This window comes from Pinus tabuliformis, chromosome 4_1, assembly GCF_031772625.1.
Source record: "Pinus tabuliformis cultivar Carrire ecotype Pingquan chromosome 4_1, CPIR1, whole genome shotgun sequence".
NCBI classification, from domain to species: Eukaryota; Viridiplantae; Streptophyta; class Pinopsida; order Pinales; family Pinaceae; genus Pinus; species Pinus tabuliformis.
The window spans coordinates 661,273,526-661,283,605 of NC_142303.1; positions in this window are offsets into that span (position 1 = coordinate 661,273,526).

A 10,080-nucleotide genomic window follows, 5' to 3' on the forward strand; every position below is an offset into this window, starting at 1 on the left:
TCCAAAACTATGGGGGTGCGATGATTATAGAAATTCAGGAAAAAATAATAAAAAAAATCTGGAGCTTCGTCTTCTAGAAGCTTCCAGAGGTTGTTTCAACCACTTACCTTGGATAAAAATTTGAATCCTGTCTTATTCCACCTTGGAGAAATCACCATCTTGTCCCTTGCGCTATCCTCCCATCACATTTTGATCTCAAGCCTAGATTGGTAAGTGGATAAGAATTCATGAGCTACCTCTCCTTCCTATATATTTACCTCATTCCACAAGGATTTGGTTGGTTGTTGTTCGATTTTGGGGAGTGATTCTACCCTTATGTTGATGATGTGGGAGATACCTTTACATTCATTAGGGTGATTAGAGGTGCAATTTGTGACAATGAAATGACAAGTCAACTTGGAGGGGCGCTTTAACAGGATCAAAACCTTCTTCTTTTTTGTAACTCACTCCATTTCTATTAATGCAAAGAGTTCTTTGTTTTCCTATATATGATGTTATGGTGTCATATATTTCACTACCATGTTGATCTATTGAATAAAGTGATTATATGATGCTACATATATTTTTTGGATCGTTTGATTGTGTTATCTCACTGTGTAGGTTCTAATAATAACAATCGAAGCTAGTATTGGAGCATTCAAGATAAGGAAGGAGCGAATCATACGACAAATTCCAGGTAGGCTTCATCTCGTTATCTATTTGCTTTAAGGAAAACATTAGTCCCTTTGTCTTTTTGTTGTTTTAGGTGACTCCACCAGGCATAGGGAAGATACTTTTATCCGCAGTCATAGATTTTTCATAAAAAATTGGTAAACACTCCATCACCGCTCTTATATTTTCCGAACCCAATAATATGCCTTCCTGGGAAATAACAAGTCCCAAGTAATGAACCTTTATCTGAAAAAACAAATTGCATTTTCTAATCATGGCATACGTTTGATTCTCCCTTAGCAATCCCAACACTCTTGCTAAGTGTTCGACATGCTCTTCCTCATTCTTAGAATATATCAATATATCATCAATGAACACAATGGAAACTTTGTCTAGATAAGTAGATAAGGATGAAACACATTATTCATCAAGCACATGAAAGTAGCTGGAGCTTTAGTCAAACCAAATAGAACTATAACAAACTGATAAATCCCATACCTTGTTCGTAAATCAGTCTTGTAGATGTCCTCTTCTTTAATGCGTACCTGATGATATCCGGATCTCAAGTCAATCTTCGAGAACACTGTTGCTTGTTTCAACTATTCGAACAAGTCATCAATCCTAAACAATGGATACCTGTTCTTGATGGTCACCTTGTTTAACTTCCTGTAATCAATGCATAGCCTAAGAGTACCATCCTTCTTATTCACAAACAACACTGATGCACCCCAAGGTGATACACTTGGCCTGATGTATCCCTTGTCAAGCATTTCCTTCAACTACAACTTGAACTCTAATAACTTTGGTGTGCTCGTCCCTTATGGTGCCTTTGATGTTGGTGTTTCCCCTTGTACCAAATCAATATAGAACTTCACTTCTATACGAGGTGACAGCTCTGAAATCTCTGCTGAAAACACATCTTGAAACGGATGCAAGATCGAGTACCTCTTCATAACTTCTGCATTCTCTACATCCTTACCTTTATCACTAAAAATATGCATTGCAATTAACACACACCGTTTTCTACGATTGCATTTTCCTACATAATTGTCACCATTCTAACTGATGTAGCTTTCTTCCTACCCTGCAAGATTGTTTGTTCTCCATTGTCATTCAAGAATTCAATAGCTTTGTCATAACAATCCAACTTAGTCATGTGAAGATACAACCAGTCCATACCCAAAAGCATACTATATGATCCCAACAATAGTACATCCTAATGTGCTAAGGTAGGCATACCATTCAACTTGAATGTACAAGCTCTTACGAAATGATGAACTCTCTTCTTTGTACTTGTAGCCGAATGCACTAACCAAGATTCAGCATGCACTTCTTTATTCAAACCTCACTTATCCACCAGGTTAGGACTTACATAACTATAATTAGATCCAAGGTCAATCAAAATATAAACAACTTGATCCCAAATCTTACCATCCATCTTGATAATAGATTAATGGTGATTCGCGTGCCTATTATCCAGTGCTGCATAAATCCGTGGAATGCTCTGCCCACATCCCCAACTGTCTACGCATCATATGCACTATAAATCTAAGGCCTACCACCCTGATTTTGCGGGCAATCTCTCTTGAGATGATCCTTACCACATGTCAAACACTATAACCTTCTCTTGCCATCACCTTTATTCTGTTGTTCTCTAGGCTGAGGTCCATTAAACTTCTTGTAAGGTGATAAATTTTCTTTCTCTCCTACGTCCGGAGGTCTTGGTTGTTTTGGCTGCCATTTGCCTTTAGCTTTTTCTCTTTTCCTTTCCAACCTTGCTGAGACTCTTTCTTGCGCATTTATTGCTCACAACAGTGCTTCAGTTTCGCAATGACTTCTTCAAGTGACTGAGGCTCATCATACTCAATCCGATCTTTAAACGCTAATGGTAATCCATTGAAAAAAATCTGAACTTTGGCTTTTTCATCCTTAAGATATGATACATACCTCAATAAATCCAGGAACTTAGTCGTATACTCCTCATCTATCATCGATCCCATCTTTAGCTCACATAATTCCTTGGATTTTTTATCATAGTACCTCCCGTGACAAGTACTTCTTACTAAAATATCTCTTTAACTCATGCCAACTCAACTCTTTTGTCCTGATGTCTCCAACCTGCTTCACATCTTCCCACCACATTTTTGCTTTCCCTTTAGGCTGAAGATACCTGTTCTGGCCTTCATGTTCTCCATGTAATCATGCAACTCAAAGAACTTCTTCATATTGAGTAGCCATGCCTCTGCATCCTCCGACTTCTTCAAATACCCATTAAAGGTAGGTGGCTTTTCTTTCTTGAACTCATCCCATAAATATCCCTGGTCACTCCTCCTGTAAGGATGATAGCAATGATGGCCATGATACTTGTCTGAACTAGAACTATAGTAAAGCTTGTGTCCACTGCCTTACCTAACAGGTCTATGTAAGAACCTGCCATCTCTAATCATGTCATCTCTGTGTGACATGTTCCCACCATGAGACCTGCTACCATAGGCTCAATTAGTCATGTTGCCCTATCCATGAGTGATCCTAAGTGGTCCGTCTCTCTACAAGTCTGACAAGATCTGATGGATGACTACATTAACCTCTGCCTGTTTCTCCTCTGCCTGAATGATTATGTCATTATCTGCTTTGATACTTCTTATTTCTTCTTTCAAACTTCTCAATGTGTCTCTTAAGTCAGAAGAGTGCCCACCACCATGCTGATCATATGATACATAGCGAGAGTCTTGTGAATTTTAGTCTACCATCTTTCTAGTCCTCTTCGATTTTCTTCCTTCAAGTATACCATGTCAACTTAAACCAAAACATAACATAATCAACATACCTCAATATAGTTCAGGGGAGGATATCTCATCTACAAGATCAACTAGATTAGCTCAATACATGTATAAACATAATCATAGCATTATCTAAAAATCATCTCAACCATCATCCAATTAGCATGCATGACTATACCAACCACATACCATGACCTCATGCACGACAACTATAACCATGTCAATGTATGTATAATGACGTATAGACACTGACATGCATAACAAGTGCATAACTGACAAGAACTCACAACATATACATCCAACAACAACACCATCTACTTTCACATGGCGAAACAACTGCAACCATGCCTACACAACAAACACATAAACCACAAGAATAAAGAACACATATGCAACTGACATGTATGCATGACCAACACATTCCGCCCATCCAGTCCAAGGGGTGAACCTAGCTCTGATATGACTCTGTAACAGCCTCCTCCCACATTTACCCAAGCTAACCGGTCCACTAGGGTAAACATGTGACAAAGAGTTACATGATGTGATTCAACTCTGCATGTACAATTAAGGAAGTGGAACCGACAAAACAAAACAATCTAACCTTTCTCGTAAGCTATATAATCTTTAGGAGACAACCAACCCTTCCAAGTTCCCAACCCCTAAGACAACAACTCATTTTTTTGAGCTAGACCCCTAGTCGCTCCCGTGACAATCCATGCATGCGACTGAGAGCCTCCAGTCACTCCCAGAATAAGGCATGCATGTGACTGTGACCTTCTTTAGGCAATTCTGAGCCAGCGACCCCAGATTTTGTGCCACTTTTTTAGGGCCAGGTCTCAGGCCTCTACTTAGAACTTCATGAAACTTCCAGAAATGATAAATAACAATTAATTAAAGCTACTAATGCGAACATTGGTTCAAGGCCTTGACCTAACCCCTACTATCCATTATAAACATTTCATCAAACATATCAAACACATGTCATCTACAGGTCATAACCACAGATTTGAGTATAGGGGTCTCATACTTATCTGAGAATCGTCAAGAAGAATTTATGCATTATCACAATAACTGCATTATCATTTATTAGGTCATACATTCATTATTCATTCATTTGCTAATCAAAACATAATGAAAGCCATGACTAAGATCTGTCATAAAACCATGCCTATAACCAGAAAGATAGCAATGATAGAACAACTATTAAAACCACATATTAACAAGTACATTTACACATGAAATACCAAAGGAAAACGATTTCTTATTAATGTATGTATAAGCCAACCAAGGCAGGAACTTCCAAGAAACACCCCACCATAGATTAGGTTGAACCAAATCTTTCTTTCAACTAATCACCCCCATGCCATATTCCAAGCATGAACGTGGGACTCACAACAGAACCAATTAAGGCTTCCTCAAGCTTTATCGTATAACCACCGAGGAATTCCTTGGCCGGAAACCATCATCAATATAATTAGGCTTTAACGCAATCCCATTGGATCACTGGGCCCTAAAAAAGCATGGATGCCTCTGAATCTTTAAACCTAAATCGTGAGGAATTTGTCTATCTCCACCTCTAGGATTTAACAAATTTCCCGCCATTCACGAGTCAAGGATTCCTAGGCCCAATGAGGTTCCACCGTCTAGGATTTATCGTATATCTCGCCATTCACTGAGGATTCATAGGCCTAACGAGGTCATACACAATCATACTTCACCATAATCCACCTTCATCTAGGGATTCCTAGGCTTGTGTTTCTCCCCTTGCACTACCCCACTCAGTTTCGAAAACCGTCGGGCAATCCAACTCAACCAAAACAAGAGAACCCCATCACACCATGGCTATCCGGAAATGGAAAAGCAAGGTTAAAAACCACTGTCACACCTGGAAAACCCCATTCCAAAGATAAGAAGAGAACCAAAACACACATGCATGTACCATGCATGCGAAAACTAGCAAGGAAACCATACATGCAACTCGATACCTGCAAGTAATATCGCTCTTCCTTTCTTGATCTTTACTTCCCCTTTCTTTCTTTTCTTTCCTTTGCCTTCCTTCCTCCAATGCTAGAGTGCTCTAAGAATTCTCTAAGTGCCCAAAAGTATGAGAAAGTAAAGAGAATAGAGAGAGATCTCCAAAACTGAACCGACTAAAGGTTGTGAATTGATCATCCGAAGAATTTTTATCAATGAGACCTCTATTTTCTTCATTTTCCACTATTTTCCATTATTTTCCTTCATTTTCCTCCTCACATGCAACCTATGACCTTTCACCTTCATTTTCTCCTCATTTCCCTTATATTCATAAATAAAATGTCAATGAATGCCATTTTTCCTTTGCAAACACGTTGTCATTGCCTTTGCCAATTTCCCTAGCTATAATAAACCAAATGAACACCCACACTAGGATGTTTTGGTCAACATTAAGCTTGGATTATGTGCCCCATGACCTTTGTTATTATTTTGCCTTTATTTACTTTATTTCATGGATTTTTGACAAGGGATGTTACATATTGTTAAAGGCTCGACTATAGTAGTTCTAGCTTGGCCTTGGGACATTAAAGGGGCATTTTGGGCCTAGCCCGCCATATATAAAAATTTTGAAAGTATAGACGTGTACCAAATAAATAAAATATTTTATTGTCCACATGACATAATATAATATCATATGAACTTTTAAAAGAGATAAAGTAATTAAAAGTATAAAAAAATGTGAGTAAGATTTTTAAACCTTATAGTAACTTTTCAAAAACATTTCAACGTAGGAGATATATATATATATATATAGAGAGAGAGAGAGAGAGAGAGAGAGAGAGAGAGAGAGAGTAAAATATTCAATGTTCAAAAAAATAAAATAAAAATAAAACAAGTAAAAGAAAGTTAGAAATGTGTAAAATTAATATGTTACATCTAAAAGAATTCATAATAATAATAAATTTCATATAGTGTATCAATAAATACTTTAATATGCAAGATTAAGCAATATTAAGTATACCTAAAAATATATTAATAACAAAAAACCATTTTAATATGAACAATGTAGAGATAAAATGTCTCAATGCACATGTTACATTATTTTACATTTTGGTTCTTTTTTAAGTGTAAATTTTTTTGGTCAATTTTCGCTAAAATCCAGCAAAGATTTTTTGGACTTGCAAGTTTAAGTTATGCACTCTATATAGTATTCAGAAATAAAATGTAAATAATGTTGAGATTACACATTGTGTGTAAAAATTACACATTGTTGTATGTCTGTATAGAGAGAGAAAACCATTACACATTCATTCAGATCTATAAAGAGATGAGAGGGATGTAATTTTTTTTCAAATTTTACATTCTAAAAGAAGTTGTAACCTAAAACGTTTGGATCTATAGTGATGGTAACCTAGTGATCTTTTAACAATTCCTATTTCTAATATATAATATAATTAATAGACTACCATAATATTAACTTTCTACTTACATACCAATACCTCTTTTATATATAATATATAATAGATCTATTAGAATATATTATATTATTAATATACTATAATATAACCTAGAAAATACTATATATATATATAAAATCATTGTATTATATAACTTAATTATCATTGTATTATATAATAATATTAAGTTATATAAATCTAATAATATATAATTTATATTTTATTAATTTATTCATGTACTAATTCATTTATAAATACTATTATGTATCAAATATAATAATTAAAAAAAAAAATAGGGTGTAATATAATATTTTTTATATAATTTTTTTATTTTTTTATTTTTTATTTCTTTTTTTTATTTCTTTCTTTCTTTTTTTTCTTTTTTTTAGGTGGACATTTAGGTTTTGAATGATGCTTTTGATTCTCTATGCACACTATTTAATTATTTATATGCTCTCCACCATTTCTCGGTCTTAAAGATAGTAATTATTTATATGCTCTCCACCATTTCTCGGTCTTAAAGATAGACTTAGCTGATGGCTCTAAAACGTCCACTAAAATCTTTAAATCTATAGATCTTTCTCGATGTATTAAAAATTACCCAATGTTGAAAGAATCTTACCTATATTTACTATATTTTCCATGGTCTCTAACTCTTATACATTATCGTGAATTTCAACTCCATATTTATTCATGGGATACTGGAGTCAACCATTTTGAATAAAATCTACCATTTTGGAAAATTATTCAAGGAACTAGAACATGAAAATATTAGAGATATGGCATCGATTCTAGCCATGTTATGAAAGGTACTCGATTATGAGGAGAATAATGATCTATTTCAATCCATGACAACAAACGAACTTCTTGGTGTTATCCATTCTAGAAAGAATGAAAATCCTAGACGGGACGACTATACCACAAAAGTTTTTACTAATTTTTTTGTGGTCAGGGAGGATCAACATAAAGTCATGGAGCATATCCGCAAGATTGGGCATATGCCTAGAATTTTTAACTCCTCATTCATCACCCTCATCTCCCTCATCTCAAAAGTAAACTATCCCAACAACTTTAATGATTTTTGGCTAATCTCCTTTTGTAATAGTTTATACAAAATTATTACCAAGGTGAAGGTGATCATTACGAGACTAAAACCATTACTCTCAAGGGTGATTTTATTGCAACAATTTGGTTTTCTAAGGTAGGTTAATTCATAAAGCAATTGGATATGCTCAACAAGGTATCCACATGATCAAAACAAATGGAAATCCTCAAAATCGATCTTTCTGAGGCATATGATTGGTTCTCTTGGACTTATTTAAGGTTGTTGCTTCTACATATGAGCTAGTGTACCACTTTAAAACTAAATTATGGTCTGATGATGTCCTCCTATTTTGGTGTCTCAATTTTTGTAATCGCAATATTGGAAAATGAATTCAACTGTATTAAGAATTATGTAAATTTTATGTATGAATACAACAATGTCACTTTTGGATTCAGTTTCCAGGTTTCTTGGACATGCATTAACTTTCCACCATAACCATGACGGATTAGGTGGCTAACGTTCCCCCCCTTAATATGAAGGGGTGTATATGAGGATCAAAGAAGAGAGCTAAAATGCGAAAAAGCATGACAACCAATGGTTGAATAAGCTCTCTAAGATGATGGTTTTTAAGAGAAAACCACAAACAAACCCAAAGGTAGGAGAACTCGAGGTCTCAACCAGTGGTGGTTTAAAGATGAGCACCAACTCTAGAACTATCAAAGCAATTCCTTAAACAATTCCTAGTCTAGCTAGAAGATGAAGTCTTCTACTAGTGGAAGTGCTCCCTAACAAAACCTGTAGCAGAAACCAAAATCTTCTGCAGGTAATGGTTTAACGAATGCCACCAATAAAAAAATTATTTTCATGGGAATTGTTGTGTCTCTAGATACAACTCTAAATATGGCTATGACAATAGGTTCAAGTTGTGGCTCAGGCTAACTTGATAAATCTTTGAATGATCAATCTTCGAAGATGGTAACTTACCATAAATTTCCCCTTGTCAGATACCTTTGAAAAGATGATGAAATCTTTGTTGCAAAACTAGTCAATAATCGAGAATAAATTATGTGGTAGGACTAGTATAACTTCCTGACTGTTGAACACCATTACCAAGAAGTGATTCATCCAAGGTGAATCTTCGTTCTTGCAGGAGTTCTTTTTCCTGGAACATTTGTTTGAATTATGATCGTGCTTACCTCAATGCTCACAATGATGAAGATCAAAACATTGATCTTTCACATGGCCAACTCGATCACAATGTTGGCATTTGACAATCTGTGGTTGTTGTGCAATAGGAGCATGTGAAGATGGATCATCCTGAAGAAATCCAGCACTGAAAAACTGGATGAGCTTGGAATATTTTGGAATATCAAAATACCATCCTTTTTATATGCGAGACCAGTTCTATTCTTGTTGTTCACAACTTCTTCCCAAGGTCTTGGGAAGTACAGGTTAAACCTCTACATCTACTTGCAAATCTGCTCCTGAAATGACTCCATTATTTTAATCAATCTTCGATTGTTGATGGGATTCAAGCTCAAACAAGGATTTGTCCTGAACAAGAACCAGTTAATAATTACAACTCTTCTTTTGTGGTTCATCTCGTTGTATTTGTGACTCAAGCTCCAAAAACACAATCTTGTCCCGAAAATTTTGTAAACAAGTTTGTATGTTAGAGAGAGTGTATTATGAATGTGTTATGAACAATGGAGATTTGAGTATTCAGTAACTCTAATACTCGCTTAAGTTTGGCCAGTTTAAAATAAAAAAATCAAGGGTGTCGAGTTCAACCTAAAATGCACCCACTTACAATACAATTTACAAAATAAAATATAGATGATATAGATGGCACCTAAACGTCAAAAATTTGTAGTCAAATATGATAAACAAAATATAGAAATTCAGAAACCTCCAACAAGCATGACCAAAATTCAAGCCTTTAAAGTAGGGCACCATTTCCTTTGACACATACATAACTTTTCTCCATCAAATGCCATTACCCCGAAAAAAAAAAAAAAAAAAAAAAACTCATGGACACCTTTGTAACACCTTCATCCTTTCAAAAAACTATCCTCCTGAAGTTCTACATAAAAATGTTGTTCATAGAAGTAATATCAAATTAACTCTCTCAAACATTAAATTTGTATGGCTAAATTTTCCAACCAAAACAACG